Below are 19,780 nucleotides of genomic sequence, written 5' to 3'. Positions count from 1 at the left end.
ACACCCGGATTCTGAAATTCCAATGCAGCCGGTGTCTTTAACCTCTCAGAGGTCGCTAAAAACCTCTTCTTAGCTTTCATCACAATCATATAGTTAAATTTGTGGAAAATTTAAAACTTTTAAAACATAGTGAAGTATACATAGACTTCATATGATCATTACATAGAATAATATTCTAATGAGATCAAAGACTAAACAACCATCTACAATTTATGAAACAATTCAAATGGAAAGATCAATATATAACATAATAGTTTGCCAAAACGGCCTTAATACAAAGCTTCAAATAAAACAACTAGAAAGAAATTCTAGGGACAACATCCACTAGCTATGTGAAAGTGCTAGGCTAGAAAGATAAATGTAACATCCTCGAACTCAAGAGGACCTACCGATGTTTGGAGATTGCTAATCCAAACAACTTCGGTGACTCTTCAACCTTCTCACTGACCTGCACCTATAAAGATAATAATAGTATAGGGTAAGTACACACTTGTACTAAGTATGAGTATATGCACACATACACATAAGGAGTATGCGTGATCAAGGAAAGCTCTTCCTATAACAACATGTCATTTCTTGAAAGTGACATCACTAGACTTTCCTAATTCGTCATTTGTGAATTATGGTATGAATATGACATATTTTAATGCATTCAAAGCACACAACTCATTTTATATATGAACATAAGACCTTAGAATCACGAACATAATTTTAGAACAACTCAAGCGAAAATTTTGAAATTTGATACCCTAAACCCGAGAACTCCTCTTTCTGTACTAAGTTTATTTTTCAGTCTTTTTTCTTCTTGTTGTTGTGTATTTCAATGATCTCCTTAAGCCTATGTTTTACTTACAAGTGCAATTTTGTAGTCCCATACCTACAATGAATCAAGTAAGTAATCCGAAGGTCCAAGGAAATGATTTAACTACAAATTGGGCATGAAATCTTATTAAGCCAATCTTCATTGGTTATGCCTATTATGTGTCTCTTTACATAATATAAGAAATGATTATAAGCCAATATTGTTTGGCTATGATCATTTTCATAATAAAAGAAGTCATTATAAGATAATCTTATTTGGCTTTGATCATTTTCATAATAAAAGAAGTCATTATTGGCTATGCCCATTATTTGCTGAAAACTTCATTCTTATCAAATACTAACGATTGCTATTCTTAAGCTCTTACTTTCTTAGCTCACTTTGAACATACATCTCTTCTTATTTTTTTCTTGCTTTCTTAAGGACATCTTTAGAATTAAGATCATGCGAGCTAACATGAAAATTCAGTGTCTGCCCCACATCGAAAAGGGGTGATTCACCGATCAAAGTGAATCTAGATCATGTGAGCTAACATGAAATTTAGTGTCTGCCCCATACCGAAAAGGGGTGGTTCACCGGCTAAAGTGAAACCAAGTTTAGTGTTCTCCCCACACCGAAAAGAGGTGGTTCACGGTTAAAGTGAACCGAATATTTTCTTTGAGAATTTAACCGACATAGATCATGTGAGCTAATCATGAAATTTTAGTGTCAGTCCCACAGTGAAAAGGGGTGGTCTCACCGGCCAAAGTGAAACCGCATCATACCTAGCTCGCTTAGGTGGAATCCACTGGCTAGTTCCTATGTTGGCAACATAGTTCGAATATTAGGAGATATACGGAGACTACTTATCCACCTTGGTGGTAGCCTCATCTCATGAGGCTTACATGTGATGGCACAAGCTCATTGCTAGTCTATCGGTGCTTTGCTCAACTTCTTTTTCTTTACATCTTTTAGAGTTTACTCAAACATTATGGAAGCTTGCTTCTAGTTATGAGGTTTACTTAACTCTTTGGATAACCAGTCATCCCTTTCTTTACTTGATGAAATGTGAATTTAACCTTACATTATCATCTTGGTATTAATGAGACTTGTCTCACGATTATTAATACCATCTTATGTGAGTATCTTTAACTTAGTTGTATTAGGTGTAAGTGAGACTTGTCTCACTTCCTTTAACACCCCATTCTGGTCACTTTCATAAGTCAAAGACTATTAATTATGTTATTACTCACCTTAACTCGTTTCATGTCTTTTGGTAGCTTTGTACCATTCTTTATAAACGTTAAGAACTTTGTTCAATATAGTTACTACGTTCATAGTTCATTTGGAAAGGGTATGTTTGGACTTGTCCCAATGATTTGCATACCCTTGGTTATGAATTCAAAGTTACATTGGTCATGCTTAATTTGGTTTACAATATTCATTAGCCAATCTTTCCATCATACTTTGAAAGCAATATTGTAAGCAAATTTCATTCAACTTTTTGGGCAAAACATTGTTAGCCAATTTATTGGCATGAACCAACTTTACTAAAACTATTTTCATTATGTTATCACTAACCAAATCAATTAGTTTCATGAATGTAATATAGTGATTCCTCAAAATGAACAAGTCAAAACTTTAACATTTTAGCAGTAACTAAACTTCATAGCCAATTCATAGTAACTTCATATTCTCGAAATACAAGTAAACAATATATCATTCCTTACATGTAACTAACACTCAAATCATTCGAATCCAATCTATAGGACTCATTAGTCATTAACAAATCAAGAAACTTACACATAAAAATCAGTTAGCACCACATACCAACAACATGTTCAAGATTTATATCTACATACTTATTATAATTGACAAGGATAACTAGGGAGATGGACGTTCAACAATGTTATTGGAAACAACCCTAGTTTTGAAATTCATGAGTTTTGAAGCGTTTCAAAAGCCTCTTGGAGTAATAATTCCAGGAGAGAAAACCCATACCTTATGTAGAATTTAATCTACGAAGATCACCTTGCATGAAACCTTGAAGAGTAGTTTGAAGTCGCCTAAGAGAATCAAGAGAAACTTTCTGTTTTTCCTTTTCGTTTGTTCATTGTTTTTGCGTCGTGAATTTCTTTGTGTTTGAACATGAGTCTAACTTTTAGGAACTCATCTTGACTCATTCAACTTAGGCTAATTAAGTAAATTAAAATATTAATTAGTTAATTACTAAAATGCCCCTCCTAAGTTGACTAAACATAGGAGACCATTTGACTTAACCAAAATCTGGAAATTGGCTAGGGTCTTGGCCAAATTTTAAAATTTTTATTAATTAATAAATTTTTAATTTAACTAATTAAGGTACCTAGGGTAATTACTAAAGTACCCTAAGTCTTCGGGACCATAACTAACCCATTTAGACCATCATAGGTTAGGTACTAGGTTGTCTCTTTAACTAGTTACTAGGTTAGAGTCACCTAGTTAAGTCTTAGGTGTTCGGGTGCACTAATTGGTTTATTTCGGTTAGTCCTAGGTTAGTTATCTAGTTAGGTCAGTTAGTTAGTGTCTAGAGTTGGTTAGAGAGTTAGGCCCCACCTGGTTGGACCCTTGTGCACGCCTGCCCCTAACTACCCTAACCGAATTCGGTTAGGGTGGTCCCCTCCCTTGGCCGTTTCTTCTCACGTGCTTTCACATTTTCGTGTACATGTGTTGCTTGTAATTTCCTAACTAACTATTCTTGATGGTTCATTTGGAATGTTTACTTATTGTCCCAAGGATCCTCACTATGTCCTTGGGCACTGCTTAATCTACATGCCCATTTTAATTGGTTATGTGCTATGATGCCTAGGCTTGACACATGTATGCCTTATATCTATTACGCAAATACTATGAAACATATATTTTTAGCTTAGGGTCTTTATTGCAGGTACATTTCTTAAACAAGCTCATTAATACTTGGAAAAATTGGCTAACACACTTTAAACCAATATTTTCTAACAAGCCCCAATATTTCTAAATATTGGCTGGGCATTGGGATGCCTATGTACCCCCAATACCTATTCTTAAAACTTAATAGGCTTTTCACTAGACGAGTACATTTTTTCGAAAGTTACAATTACATAAATTTATGATATATTGAAAAATTATAGGATTTATTTTTCCCTTCTATGAATATAACTAAATAAAGTATTTTCAAAAAATTTTCATCCAAAAAAGATTAAATAATTTTCTTCATGAATTCTTAAGCAGAGTACTATTTACTCATGAAAATATGGGTAAATATGAGTAAACATTATTTTGTCCAAGTCGTTTGTTACCCAATTCATTTTTACCGATATCATATATGAGCGGATTGAATTCACTATCCATTTTATATTGATCCATTTCCAATCCACCTAAAATTGACTCAATCCACCCATTTGTCACCACTAATCTATGTCTAGTGACTCAAGAAATGCTTAATACCTTTCGCTCGATAATTGAGAAACTTGCATAAATATACTATATTAAGAAAATAATTACCATTTATACCAATACCATTTTTTTTCACTTGATCACTTATAATACATTTATAAGTACAGTTTAAATACATATTACAAAGAACAATTTATTATGAACACATACTGCAAGTTTTATTGATGACTCATACATTTATCCTACATTTTAATACACTTATGATACAATGTGTCAACTTCTTACCAAACAAGTGTAATATATCTTAAAAAACAATTATAACATAATTCACTTTTAATACATATTTCAGATTTAACATAATATTTCTATAAATTGTACTTCCACCCTTTAAAAAAGAATGACCATATTTCCTTTTTAGTTTGTTTAAAAAAGAACGACCCTATTCCTTTATTGACAACCCTTTAGCTTTAACTTTCCAAGTGAAATTTTAAGGCCACAAGATTAAAGAGCATTTTGGTACATTTGATATAACTTTAATTTAGAAAACAAGATTAAAAAATTTTCTTTCTTTTCTTAAACTTCCTTTCAAGTCAAACTAGGTCATACTTTTCAAAACAGAAAGAGTAATAAATAAAAGATATCGCTAAAATCAATAATTATTTATTAAAAGGTATCAATCAAAGTAATTTTTCCTTAATGAAATCTCCTAACCTAGAATTTTCAGTAACTTGCCATTTTCCTTTCAGAACAGATGATTTAAAAATAAATAAATATAGCTATCCGACACCCTTCAAAAAAAATGTTAGGTGAAAATTCTTAAAAAAATACTATATTTATTTGTTTAGCTCAAGAACAAACAAAAGTTTAAGTGTTGGAAGAATTTGGTAATTTATCTAATTGGGTCTTGAATATGTAAATTAAAAAATATTGGTTTCTTCATAAAATCGTAAAAAAATATGATGTTCCTTCCTTATTTTAATCGAATTATGTAAATAAATGGTGCAAAAAGAAAAAATAATCAAGAAAAACACAATAAAAGTACCTTTTAAAAAGGAATAAAGTAAACTGGGTAAATGAAATTTGTGTCAACAGAAAAATATATTGAAGAGTTAAACTTTATTATAACCAATAAATATAAAAATTAATTTCAGTGGGGAAAAACCTAGCAACGGAAAAAAATGCACAAGTTATAATAAGCCTTGAGTGATGCTTCATTAAAAACTTTTCGAAGATAACTTATGGGACAAAACCTTGGTTAAGAAAAAATGAGTACAACACATATTTTACTCCCCCTAATCAAAAAATTATTTGATATCTCGGAGACGATGTATTCCAATATTATATTTAGCTTCTCAAATGTGTGGATGTTGACAATGTCTTAGTGAATAAATCTACAATATTAGGGTGAATGATCTGGTGCAAAATAAATTATAGCAGCCAATTCATCAACATCAGCTTAGAGTTTGGCCAACTCTGTTTGGAACCTTACAAGATCTACACTCGGCGTAGTCTGGGGCTGAGCTAGCATCCTCAACTCGAAGGCATGTATCCTCCGATGTGTGGCCTAAGTAGGATTGATAATAAGAACTTTCATCCTCGTCTCAGACTCCTCAACGACTGTTTGCATCCAGGGTTGAAGATGTTGTAACAATTTAGCCATATGAGTCTCTAGCCGTTGTAGTTTGGCAACAGGCAAAGTAGAGACACCCAATGTTGTAGAAGCATGTGATGTGCAATCATCCTGGGTGACTATAGATGTATGTGTCACCTCCACATGCTGAGCTGTAAGAGTATCTCCTGCAAGAACCTGACCCTCTTCGGTCTTCTCAGTAGCAGACATCGATGGCATGCTAAATCTGAGCCGAGTAGTGGTGCAGTCGGGTTTCCCTAAGACTTGGTAATGGATTGGAACAAACTGGTACAGGACCGGAACGAGACGAGTTGACCGGTAACAGAATGAATTGGACCAGAATTACCGGGATGGATACTCAATTTCGTTCCGTCCCACTATATACCGGGATGGAACCGGAACAGACCGGAATGGAATGGAATGGGATAAACGGGGATGACACATCTAGTTATTTCAAAAAATGATTTTTTGAATTACGAAAATATGAATATTTTTTTCCATTTCTCTAAGTTTAAATGAATAGTTTTTAAATTTTTAATGTAATCTTTTACTAAAGTTTATTTTAAAGAATTTTTTTTTAAAAAATTTACAAGTTAAGTCTTTATTAAGTTTTCAAGGTTTAAATCTTTTGAAGTTTAAAAGTTATTACTTATTATTTATTAATTTAATAAATTAAATTTGTAATTTTAAAAAATTAAATAAAAAATAAGGATAAAACAATTACACAGATTAAAAATATATTAATTTAATTTATTTAAATTTTTATTACAAATTAGAATTTCAATTTACAACTATTAGTAGAGTGCATAGTTTACGCAACCACCTTCTAGGAAGGGTTTTATTTTGACTAAGTCTTAAATGTAATACTAATAGGGGGTAGTTGGGTAGTATTTATTATTTAATATAAAATATAAATTATAATTTATAAATTTATAATATATATTAACTAATAAATATTAATTAATCAGAATAGAATCGGAATCGAAATAAACTAGTTCCCACACACCGGTACTAAACCTCGGTTCCGTTCCGTTTCGTGTCCCGGTTCAGGATATCCCATTCCATTCCGTAGGGAACCGGACCGGAACGAATCAGAACGATACCGGTACATCCCGTTCCATTGCCCAGATATAAGTTTCCCATATCCAAGATAAGCATAATATGCCTAGTGTGCGAATATGAGGAATCAGTGGGTCAATACCCCCAAGTAGTGGCACTATGAACTCTTGGCATAGGTATAATATCAGCTCGGGAAAGGGGAGAATCGTGGCAACCTGGAATGCTCTGTCATGTATCTCATAATAAGTACCCGAGAAAAATCAATATCATATCCATACGTTAGATGTAAAACCATCATCAAACGATCATGAATCAAATGATTATCCACCATAGCGGGGGGATAAGCATGAACAACTAATCGACCACCAAATTTTTGCAAAAGAAGTTCATTGAGGCATTTTTTATTAGGAAATAACAGCATACCCAATCAGCGGCAACCCCCTACTTTGCAATGTATCTAGCAACCCACCTCGATAAATTCTCTTTTTGAGAACCAACCTTAATTGCTTTTATCATGCACAACTTGCATCTTATAATCAAATAGTTTTGTTGACTCAATTTTCTCATAAATCAAGCCATGGAAAAATCAACGAATGGTCACGCTCAGAGATGTCAACCGGAACTTCTCGAACTCTGATGCTCAAAAGAGGAGATTGTAATAGATCCTTGCCCTTTTTCGGCATTGAATTCTTGACTTTGGTAGGACATGATGAATAAAATTCCCAGACTGTATTTTCAATGGACTGCTTGGGGAATCTATCATCCACTCTCACCGATGTCCTTTGAACAGTGCATGTATCTCTAGAGCAGTGTGCAAACTACAGTCAATAATCTCAGCTCCTCATTAATAGGATGGCTAGGGTTTCTTCTCATATTACGGTCAACCGACTTCCTAAATATATGGAACATGCTAAGTAGCTCAAAATAATTTGGTTGTTAAACTAAGCGAGCTCCTCTGATCCCTTAGAGTGAGACCCCTCAAACTGGACTATGATACGTACTAAGAGCCTGACGCACACTCAATAGGTGAACTACCCTCATTTCTCTGTGATCCAACACCCTCCCTCTTCATACTGGAGATTTGAGGATTGGGGTGGTGCAACTATACCAAACGAGCCGAGATCGTCTCGAGTTTGGGATTGGTGTTTGGTGATTTGCGGTGGCCTAGGTGAGTCATCCCATTCCAGGGTTGCATTCTGACCCACTTTTTTAATTATCTATGGGTTCATTCATAACTAATACTTGGACACAAAGGGTGTTGTGGATTTCCCCTATCTTTGTAAATAACATATTGGCGGCGCAGTACCTGTGGGAACACTTGTTAGTCACTATAAAACCACGAAAGGTATGATTCAATTATCATTATTATATGGCTTAGTTTACTTATGAACAAGGATGTTTATATATACACTATAGGATGTCTATAATACTACAGTGGTATAATCCAAATATGATTCAAAATTAGTATAACAATAATAGGACTATCCATACTCAGCAGGTTGTCCCTTAGTGGTGCCCAACATAGATTCGGAATCATATGTATCAATACTCCCCTTGTAAGCTGATGGTGGAGAAACACATTCAACTTGGATAGCATGAACTCAAACCTGGTGGATGAGAGAGGCTTAGTAAAAACATCTGCAATTTGATACTTGGAGGATAAATATTACACAAAGAGATCTTTTTGAGCAACCTTGTCACGAACACAATGAAAATCAATTTCAACGTGCTTCGTCCAAGCATGAAATACTGATTAATGAAAAGGTACATCGCACCAATGATGTTAAACCAATGAATTGGAGCCTTTGGGAGACACACACCTAACTCAGACAAGAGAGATTGGACCCAAGCTAATTTAGAAGCTGCATCGCAAGAGCTTTGTACTTAGATTCAGTAGAGGACCTAGAGACAGTGCATTGTTTCTTCGAGGACCAGGAGACAAGAGCAACACCTAAATAGATTGCATAGCCACCTGTGGATTTGCGATCATCTATGCAGCCTGCCCAATCTGAATTAGTTAAAGCCCGAGGTAGCAAATTAGATGAGAAAGAAATGTCAAAACGATGATATTGAGTGTGTCGTAAGTAGTGTAGTATCCGTTTAACAGCAACTCAGTGATTTTCAGTAGGATTGTGCATGAATTGACATACTTTATTAACCACAAATGCAAGGTCCGGGCGTGTGAGAGTGACATATTGTAATGCGCCGAAACATGGCGATACATAGTTGCATCAGAAAATAGTGGGTTGTCCTCTGTATGAAGCTTTGTATTCACTGCCATAGGGGTTACTAAAGGTTAAAACTGTTGCATGCAAGCCTTGGAAAAAATATTTCTGATATATTGGTGTTGGGAGAGGAAAATACCATCTGGCCCTGTAGAAACTTGAACACCACGAAAGTAGCTTAAAGGACCCAAATCACGTATGGAAAATTCAGACCCGAGCTTAGAAATAATTGAATCCAAAAATGAGGTGTGACTCCTCATAATTATTATATCATCTACATTAAGCATGATATATATTGTTACATCATTTTCAATGTAAATAAATAGAGAAGTGTCTGATTTGGAGGCACCATATCCCATATGCTCGAGAAAATGAAGAAGTCACATATACCAGGCTCTGGGTGCTTGTTTGAGGCTGTAGAGAGACTTATTTAGGTGACATACGTGGTTAGGATAGAGAGGATGAGTAAAACTAGATGGTTGAGACATGAAAACTTGCTCTTGAAGATCCTCGTGCAAGAAAGCATTTTAGACATCCAATTGGTATACAAACTAACGACGTGTTGCTGCCATGGAAAGATCAATATGAATTGTGGCTGGTTTGATGACCGGACTGAAAGTTCTGAGTAGTAGTAAACTTTTTGTTGATGGACGACGAGGCGAGCCTTATAAAGATCAATAACACCACTGAATTTCTTTTAATACGAAACACCTATTTGCACCATAGAACATTCATTGATGGATCATAAGGGACCAAGGACCATGTATCAGTGCGGAGAAAAACATCCAATTCGTACGTCATGGTTGCTCTCCATTCTTTATATTTATTTTCTTCAATGAAACAAGTTGGCTCAATTGTGGGAGGGGATGGTGAGGAGGCAGAAGCTAAATTAGTGGAAGGATTCATATTGCGAAGCTTCATGTGATGAGATCTTTATGTTTGTGGCTTGTGTCATAGAGACGGATTAGGAACAAGATTGGAATTAGAGAAGTCGTCCATTGAAGGTGATGTAGTCAGGCACAACATCGACGATGAAGGACAAGGCTCACTAGGAGAGATGATGGGTATAGTAATTTGCTGGGGACCGTGACTAGTACTATAATGTTCTGATGAAAAATGAAGAGTGTCACGAGGTGCGGATGGAAATAAACTAGGAGGTGTGGGCTGTTATGGAGGACTAGAATTTGGAGGAATGCAATAGGAAGAGAAACCCAAGGGTGTGATGAAGTTGGTTGGGATGGGGGAGGGCCAAGGATAGAAGGTTCGGCAAATAGGAATTTGCTCTCATCAAATTTGATGTGTCAGGCAATATAAAATCGTCCAGTGGAGAGATCAAGGCATCTATAACCCAAGTTGTTGGGACTATATCCTAGAAAGACACAAGGCTTGCTTCAAAAATCAAACTTGTGCTTGTTGTAGGGGTGTAAGTACGAATAACACAAGCAACCGAAAGCTTTCAGAAAACCGTAGTTAGGTATGGAGTGATGGACGAGTTCATATAGAGAAAGACCATTAGTTGTAGATGAAGGGAGTCAATTAATTAGATAAACTGCTGATTTGAATGCAAAATACCACTAGCGAGCATGAGTAGAACTATGAGCAAGAAGACTAAGTCCAGTTTTAACAATATGTCGATGTTTTCAGTCAACCTTACGTTGTTGTTCATGGGTATGTGTACATGATATACGATGTGAGATACCAAGATTGGGTAAAATAGGGTACATGGAACAAAATTCCCCTCCCCAATCAGATTGTATAGATTGAATTTTAGTGTTGAATTGTCGCTCAACAAGAGTTCTTAATTTTTGAAACACGGTTAAGGTATCAGACTTATTCGAAATGGGAAATCCCCGAGTTTAACTTATGCAGTCGTCAACAAAAACTACAAAGTATTTATGGCCTTGTGACGATAGAAGTGGAGTTGGACCCCAAACATCAACATATAATAATTGTAAAATTGAAGAACTTTTATTGAGAATCAAAGGAAGAGATAATTTTTGTGACCTGCCCAATTGACAAGCACTGCATACATATTAAATCTAGAACTACTACAAGGCAAATTATTTTTCCTAAGTATTTGTTGAAGAATTCGTTGACGCGGATGACCGAGACAAAGATGCCAACATGAAGGAGATGCCTTGATGGAATAATGAGATGACACAGAGGAAGAGTCCACTGGAGGAGATGAATTGAGAGTGTAGAGACCACCACTACAATGACTGGAAAGAAGAGGCTTCTTGGTATTCCAATCCTTAACAAGAAAGTGATATGGGTGAAATTAAAAAAAAGCATTATTGTCGATAGCAAACGTTGAACAGAAAGAAGAGACTTTGTGATAGTGGGAGCATGTAAAATATTCTTAAGGGAAAAAGAGCGAAAGGGAGAGGTAAGAAGAGATTTATCAGTGTGGTGAATGGGAAGGCCATGGCTGTTGCCAACATGAACTTGATCTAGTCCCTTGTAATCCTCAACTTGATGAATATTAGTGAGATTTGGGGTTATGTGATAAGTAGCGCTTATATCTGGAAACCATTAATTGTTGGTGGGGGGGGGATGGATAAGCTAGGTTTGCAGTAGAAAAGGGTGAGTTGTTGTAGCGTTGATAACAAGCGTTGGCAAGATGATTGCCTCCATTGCAAATTTAGCATCTATGACGGGAATCATAGGACTACCATTGCTGATTGTTATTGGAGAAGGTTCGTTGATGGGAATGTCCTCCACGTCCACCACGACCGCGATATGAACGACCTCTACCTCAATTGGAATTGGGGTTGACATTACGGTTAGTTGGAGTACTTTTACCGCTAAGGTGGGATGCTGATTGATTAATGGATTCCGAAGGGGTAGAAGATGATAAAGAGAGGGATGAGAAAGAGAAGCCATTGATGAATTCGTGATCTAGCAATAAACAATGAATTTCTAAGAAAGTTACTGGCTCGGGACGGGCTGATAAGGTAGTAACGATGTATTTAAATGTTGATCGCAACCCTTTAAAGATATATATATTTTGGTTTGTAAGAATAAGTGGTCGTCCAGCAGCAGAAAGTTTATCTGAGATGAGTTTGGCCTTGTGTAAGTATTGTGTGATAGAGATATCATCTTGTTTTAAGTTCTGTAGTTGCATATGGAGATTGAGAACCCTCGTATTAGATGGAGAAGATAGAGTAGCTGCAAGTGCGTCCCATACCTCCTTCGACGTATTCATTCCAATGATTATTGGAAGTAATCTTGGTTTGGCTAGGCACCAATAGTGTCGCTGATAGTTGACGCTGGGCACGGAGTAGACCCATCAATGTAACCATGAAGATTTTGACCACGGAGGATAGGCAATAATTGTGTTCACCAAAAAAGGTATAATTTCGAGTTAAGTTTAATGGAGATAAAGTGGTGAGCATGACTAAGAGTTGTGTGTGAAGAAGAAGCGAAGGAGATAGAGGAATTGGCTCCGGTCATGGCGTCTGATACCATGTAAAACCATGAAAGATATAATTCAATTATTATTATTATTATTATTATTATTATTATTATTATTATTATTATTATTATTATGTGGCTTACTATACTTCTGTACAAGGATGTGTATATATACACTATATGATGTCTCTAGTACTACAGTAGTATAACCCAAATAGGATTCAATTAGTATAACAATAATAGGACTATCCATACTCAACAGGTTGTCTCTTAGTAGTGCCCGACTTGGATTCGGAATCATATGTATCAACAGTCACAAAGAACAGGTCAGAAGAAAGAAACAAAAACTATAAATAAATCAATAAAACTTAAAACAATTTCATGGTCGTACACTATTATGTTCTTACGGACCATAGAAGGTTCTACCACCCATAGGGTCCAATCGTAGGAAGGAAGGCCACATTTTAAGTTTCAGTAGTTGGAACTACGCACTAACAATATGGTCCGTCAAAGTTTCTACAGACCATAGGTCAGTTCGTAGTTCACAACTTGAGCTATTGGAATTTTATTTATAAACTACAAGACCTACTTACGAACTGTAGGAATTCATACGACTCATATATAGGAGGGAAATGGGAAACACTGACCTATTAATCTTGTCTATGAAATCTACGGATTTTAGAACTTTCTATGATTTGTAGAAGGCCCCTGTAGGAATCAAAAACCCAGACCAGTATGCTATTTCACCCAGACAAATGAAATCTTTAATTCTAATAGCCCCAACCTATTCATGTTTTTCATAATTTGTAGTCATCCTCCACATAACAGTAATTAACCATCATCCCTCGGGTTTTCTAAAAAATTAGACTAATAATTTAACCCTAGGTTAAGTTTAATTCACTTTTAATTTATTCAAATCCAATGAAATTTATGAAACCAATCGACAATACTCACGATACTATCATCCAAATGGTTGATTGACAGGATTAAAACATCAATTTTAACATAAAAATATATCAACCCTAGGTCAAGTCATAACTCCAACCTTCAATTGAATTATCTAATCAGGGGTGGATTTCATACTTTTTGAATTGAGTTTGAAGTTGTATGAGTGTAGTTTGAAATCAAAGACCTGAGTCCTCTACTTTAGGGTTTACTGACTTGCACCCTTTTTGCGTGTATGTCCAACTTGAATTGAATTAGCTTTTTATGGAGGAACAAACTACTTTCGGAGATGATGAGTGTGGAGTGAGTATTATTTTTAAGAATGAAATTGGGGATCAGAAATGGTTAAGGAGGGGGAGTTAATGGGTTATAATGGTTGGATAATAGCGAAAGGGTGAAGTGGGAAGAATTAAAAAAAATGTGTTTTTGTTATTCTTATAGGGTCGCGGTTCAAGTCTCTTAATTAAACCTCATTGAGTCTAACGAAATCTCATCTACGGATCGTAGATGGTTTTCATGGATCAAATTCACATTTTTAAATTAGGGGTTGGCATAAATACTGGAAAACCATAAAACCAAACAGAGCTAAACTAATTCGGTTCTTTGGTTTCCCATTCGGTGTTATTATTACAAAAGATTAGTTCTTCAGTTCGATGTTTGGTTCAAGGGTCTTTAAACTATAGTGCACCGAAGAATTAAAATTTTAGTTAAATTTTTTTAAAAATAATCATATATTTATATAAAAGAGAACCATAAGCCCGCCTATGTGGCGTCACCACAAATCAGGATTCTCTTTTAACTTATTTATTTCCAAAATTGGTCTTCCTTTTCATGAAAAGTTGTGAATTTTATGAAAAGTTGCGACTTTCACAAAAAAGTTGTGACTTTTTATGAAAAGTTGCGACTTATACGAAGAGTTGCGACTATTATGAAGAGTTGCAACTTTAATGAAGAGTTGGACTTTTATGAAGAGTTGCATATTTTATGAAAAATTATGAATTTTATGAAAGATTGTGACTTTCATGAAAAATCATGACTTGTCCAAACAGTTGTGACCTTTTTGATAAGCCACAATAAACATTCATTCGCACTACGTTGTCTATAAATAGAGGGATTTTCTCTCATTTCAAAACAAAGAAAATTTTGAACTTTTTCTTCTTCTGCACAATTAGATATTCATGTGCTTAAGTCCTGACTAGCTAACACCATTGTTTTTCTATCGACACACTGGTGAATATAGTCATTCTGTCACGAGAGGATTTATTCCTTTAAGCCTCGAACACTAGAATGAAATAATTTCTTGAAGGGAAAAATATGCATTTAGAGAGCTCGATATTTTCCTTTATGTTTTATTTTATTATTGCAGTTCCTCATATATTTTTTACGATCATTAATTTATGATTAGTTTTTATTTTTGAGTACATGTTTTAAACTTTATTGTTTATGTTTATGCTTTTGATCATTATGTTGAAATAAAGATTTTTTAATCAATAGTTTGATGTAATTATTATACTATTGGTGTCATGTATATTAGAATTCTTAAACTTGTAAAATACACGACTTTGATCTTTATAGAGTTTTCAGTGGCTAAAAGATCCATGGGATGTCTAAGAAGCAACTTTGAGTGTTCAAAAGTTAATATGGTCCACACTACCTTAGAGAATTATTTATTCAAATTTCTATCTTATCGAAGCATTCAATCTATTAGTGACATCCAAAATATAAAGGCGTGTAGTGGGATGTTAAGTATTGTACTCAACCTTAATCAAATGTTTGGGGTTCAAATTTTGGATTTGAAGTCAATGAATTACATCCCCCCTCCCCCCCCCCCCTCAAAAAAAAGGATGAATTTATATTAATCAAATATTAAAGAAATAATTATATCCTTATAAATACATAAACAACAAAATATGTCTTTTGGCTATAAAAGTAGTTTCATCAACTGCGTATGATTTTGAACAAGGTACTTGCCAAGAAATCATTTAATCCAAATTATTTGAGCGACATATGTTTCATTGAAATCCAAGAGGTGTGTTTTTATATTTTAATTATTACACAACTAACTATGTAAGATGTATAATATTAAGATTTTGTATGTAGAAGCTTTGAATAGGAGAAAATCTCTTGCATGATGAATAAAATGTTTGTACCACCTTTTGAAAATACATATATAGACAATAAAACAATTACATATATTTTCTAAAGACTTTACAGATGAGCAACTACAGTAAAATAAATAATTAATAACAAAATTTATAAAGACTTAGAATCAAATATTTTTCATTTTAAGATTAAAAAAATTTCATTTCTTATTTGGATACAATATTCTTGACAATTGTCGTAGGGTTGTACCCTCTCAATAATACTTATATTATCAAATGTTCAAAAGTAGATCATTGGTGTAATTCACCACCGCCTAAAGCGCGGGCAATTTACCTAGTGTTTGTGTGCGTATTATATATATATATATATATATATATATATATAATTATTATTATTATATATATATATATATAATATATATATATATATACATACATACATACATACATATATATGTATATGTATATATGTTGCGTCCATATGCACATGTAAGTGTAAACTCATGTAGTGCAGTAACTCTTTCTAGTCATATTATCGAACCTAAAGGACTTCAAATCAATAAACACTAACTTTATTGTAACTAAAATAACTTTACTTATGTGACAAACAATTTCAGGAATTTATTTGTATTAACTAAGTTAAAAAACTTCAAATATCAACTACTAACATTTAAACCAGTTACAAAAGGGGATTTCACAATTTGGGAAATATTCCAAGGTTGTAGCATGCATCGCTTTCAAACATTAAAATAACTTATTCCAGCATTCGATAGGTTAACCTCATTATTGATTAACAAGGTTGAATTTACGATTATAGTCTCCTGACCTCTAATCACCTACCACCATGGACAACCTAACTACATCGTTGAGCGCGGATAGGCATGAACCAGAAACGAAGCATTGAGATATCATCTTTTACATTAACCAAATGTGGAATATAGGTATACTCATATCCGATATACAAAACACTCTGAGTTTTGCCCTAGAATGAACATATTCCTCACATTCTTTTTTCTATCCCTCTATTCGTCTTCCAAGTTCAAGAGTGGACAATGCGTTTGATTTAATGTTGATCAATCATCAAAATAGTTAATAAAGGATGCAAGCATGAATGATAATAACACTCATCTAATGCTAGAAATAAAGACTATTATGTGATTAATTGTCTTACAACCCCAGAATAAGGGAACTTCGATACTCATTGTATGAATTAATCATTAAGTAATGTTCAAAGATCATTAAACTATATATCAAAATAAAAAGTAGAAGAAAAATCCTACAGTTCATCAGCCAAATTGCTCAAATCGTATTCTCCTTTTTAAAAAAATTGAATAACGATTACATAACACGAACGGGCTATTTATAGTCTGAAATAAAAACACGTGGTGAAAATCTGGAGGTTGCGGACCTATTCCCTCGCTGCACATTGTGAACAATTTGATCCACTCTGCAACGCACTCCCATCGCGCACTCTACTATTTTGTGGAATTAGATTTCCACACTCTAGCTTCAGCTCCCCAACGCCGAGATGCTCCCTCATAGTACATTTTCAGCTTCCTGGCCATTTCTCCTTAGCAACTTTGATTTCTATTTTTCAACCTCTTGAATGGCTGACTTTCTCGCTCATTTTTCTTGTTTCTTGCCCCTCAAACATCCAATCACATTGGATAGAGGAAACACAAACACTTGACTATATAATTGCAGCTCAAACTAGGAATTTGCTCTCAAACTTGGCTATATATATGGGCTAAATTGGTTATTAGGCGCGTAAATATGCTTAAGAACACCACCCCACACAATATTTGTTATTCCTCGAACATTTAAACTCTTTATGCACACGACGACTCTACTAGGCTTTTAAATAAAGACAATCAAACTTCGGCCACAACAACCAGAAGAGTTTTACCACAACATCACAACATCATTCAATCACCAGGGCAGCCAGTGAACCTTCTAAACTCAAGAATGTACTCTTAAAATGCAGCAAACTCATGCACAATTTTTGGTTACACAATTGCATCAGTTACCAGCCCTTCACTAAACATGTGCCCTCGCTACAAGTGAACACACTGATTTACTCACAAACAAAGAATTCAAACAATACTAGGTTTAAGAAGAAAATTTCACTCATTCTCTCAAAAGAATTAACATGCCACAAACAACAAACCGTAGGCTTGCCCTTAGGGTATCGCACATTACCTTTAGGAATGCAGAAATTCAAGATCAACTAGGTCTTTGAGGGTTGTAATGTAGGCTAGGGGATGAGTAGGAACTATCTTTGGATATGAATAGTGACCATATTCCCAAGCGCTTTCATACAAGACAAAATTCATTTTTGGACCTTCTTATAAAAAACCTTTTCTCATTTGCCCTTCTTTTTTAGAACCTTTTCTCTTAACATTTATTAATTTCTACCATTTCTTATATTTTATTTTTTTTATCTTTCTTATTCATGAGATAGATTTATTCTCAAGGGCTTCACACTCGCTCTTTCTTTTCCTTAACTATTGTCCATAAAAGAGCTTAGGAGATTTTGGATCAAATTTATAGGCCATAGAAATAACGAGGATAAGCTTCATGTTCGTCTACCAAAGAACAACTTGATTGATCGAATGGATTTAATAAGGACATATTCATGGTGGTTACAAGAAGGAAACCAACAAGGCTATTAAATAAATGCCTATATCACTTCCTCAACTTCTTATCCTCTCATTCGCTTTGCAAACACACCATGCAAGTTCTGGACATCAATTAGTAGTAAGGAATACAAAGACCTCGCACACATGGCACATTCAAATATGAATTCATTACTACAAAATGCTTCTCAATCACTAGCACGAATTAATTTTAAGCACATGTATTTAGAGTCACATAAAGGAGACTATATGTGTCAATACATAGTCATCCCTTTATTTTCAACATTAAGCCTATCTCAATGCAACTGTGAGGAATTAGCAAGATGATAACTGTAACGACTTGTTTCTGTCATTATGGAAAAGTCAACGGGGAAAAATTTTAGACCGAAAAACTTTTTTTTAGTAACTTGAATTTTCCCAACCTAGTCCATTTTTGGAATAAATTAGAGTTTGTGAGGTCAAGGAAAATATGGTAACAAATGGGAGATCTATTTATGATTTTGATCACATGAGTAGATATTTAGAATGTTAAGGAACTTGTACGACTTTATGAAATTGAATTTAGGCGAGTAGAACTCCCAAAATTGATCTTAGCGTGAATGAGTATTTTCTGAATGTCATGGGATGAAGGGGTGTTGTGAAATGGGGGTTTGAAACTCTTAAATTTTCTCACTATTTCTGTGAACGCCACTAAGGTGAGATTTTCATGCCAGGGCAGGGCCGATGTAGCAGGGTGAGGACCGTTGTGGCGGGACAATCGCGAATTAAGTCAAAAATAAACCCAAAAATTGTCATTTTCTACAACATTCGTTCTTGAGAGCCAGAAGACGACCCCAAGTGTTTTCTTGATAGTTTTTCACTGTTCTTAAGGCTAAAATTAAGCTTCATTTATCAAATATGTTTTTGATCCGTAGAATGGAAATTCGTGGGTAATTATTCTTGGGTAAGGGTTTTCAAATTGTTTGGATAGTGTAAAAATCCCTACTTTGGATATTTGGATCATGGATTGGATCTAAGGTTGATGGGGTTGATTTTAATTCGGGTAATTAGACATTGTTTATTGATCATCATGTTATATTGATTGCTTGTAGACCAAGAACAAGCAGAAATAATTTAGAAAGAGAAAATTCAAGTTCCTTAGGGGATTCAAGATTTGTTTGAGGTAGGTGATGATTGTGATTTCATGTTGGTGTGATATATATATGTAATTGCTTCATTATAATGCATGTCTGTATGTGAATGTTACATTATCAATCACACTAGTTGTAAATGAGGATGATTGAATAATTGCATGCCATGAATCGTGACTTAATGATATGATTATGAGAATGTACATTGTGATTGTGATTGTGGCTTGTTGAGTGGATCGGGTGTTGCTTTCCAACATACTAACATGGATCGGGTGACACATCCGACACATATACGGGATTGACAGTCATGTCTGGGAAACTAGCGTGGATCGGGTACCAATTATCGGTACACTAACATTTCATGAGAGGAACAATGACTTGGCATAATTGTATATCTCGAGATTGTGAAATTGTATGGTTTTTTGT

The 19,780-nt window shown here is 34.6% G+C and overlaps 1 long non-coding RNA gene across 1 annotated transcript in view; it reads right to left on the bottom strand.

Annotated features, from left to right (window-relative positions):
* Nucleotides 1-221: 221 nt before the first annotated feature.
* The window catches only part of LOC138338131 (uncharacterized), a 28,487-nt gene continuing 8,928 nt past the window's right edge, over nt 222-19,780 (bottom strand). Inside the window, exon 3 of the long non-coding RNA XR_011211476.1 lies at nt 222-454. This is a non-coding gene — a long non-coding RNA (uncharacterized lncRNA). The remainder of the gene's footprint in view (nt 455-19,780) is intronic.

The sequence above is a fragment of the Solanum lycopersicum genome, chromosome 9 (assembly GCF_036512215.1).
Source record: "Solanum lycopersicum chromosome 9, SLM_r2.1".
Lineage (NCBI taxonomy): Eukaryota > Viridiplantae > Streptophyta > Magnoliopsida > Solanales > Solanaceae > Solanum > Solanum lycopersicum.
This window is presented reverse-complemented; position numbering and strand designations above follow the sequence as displayed.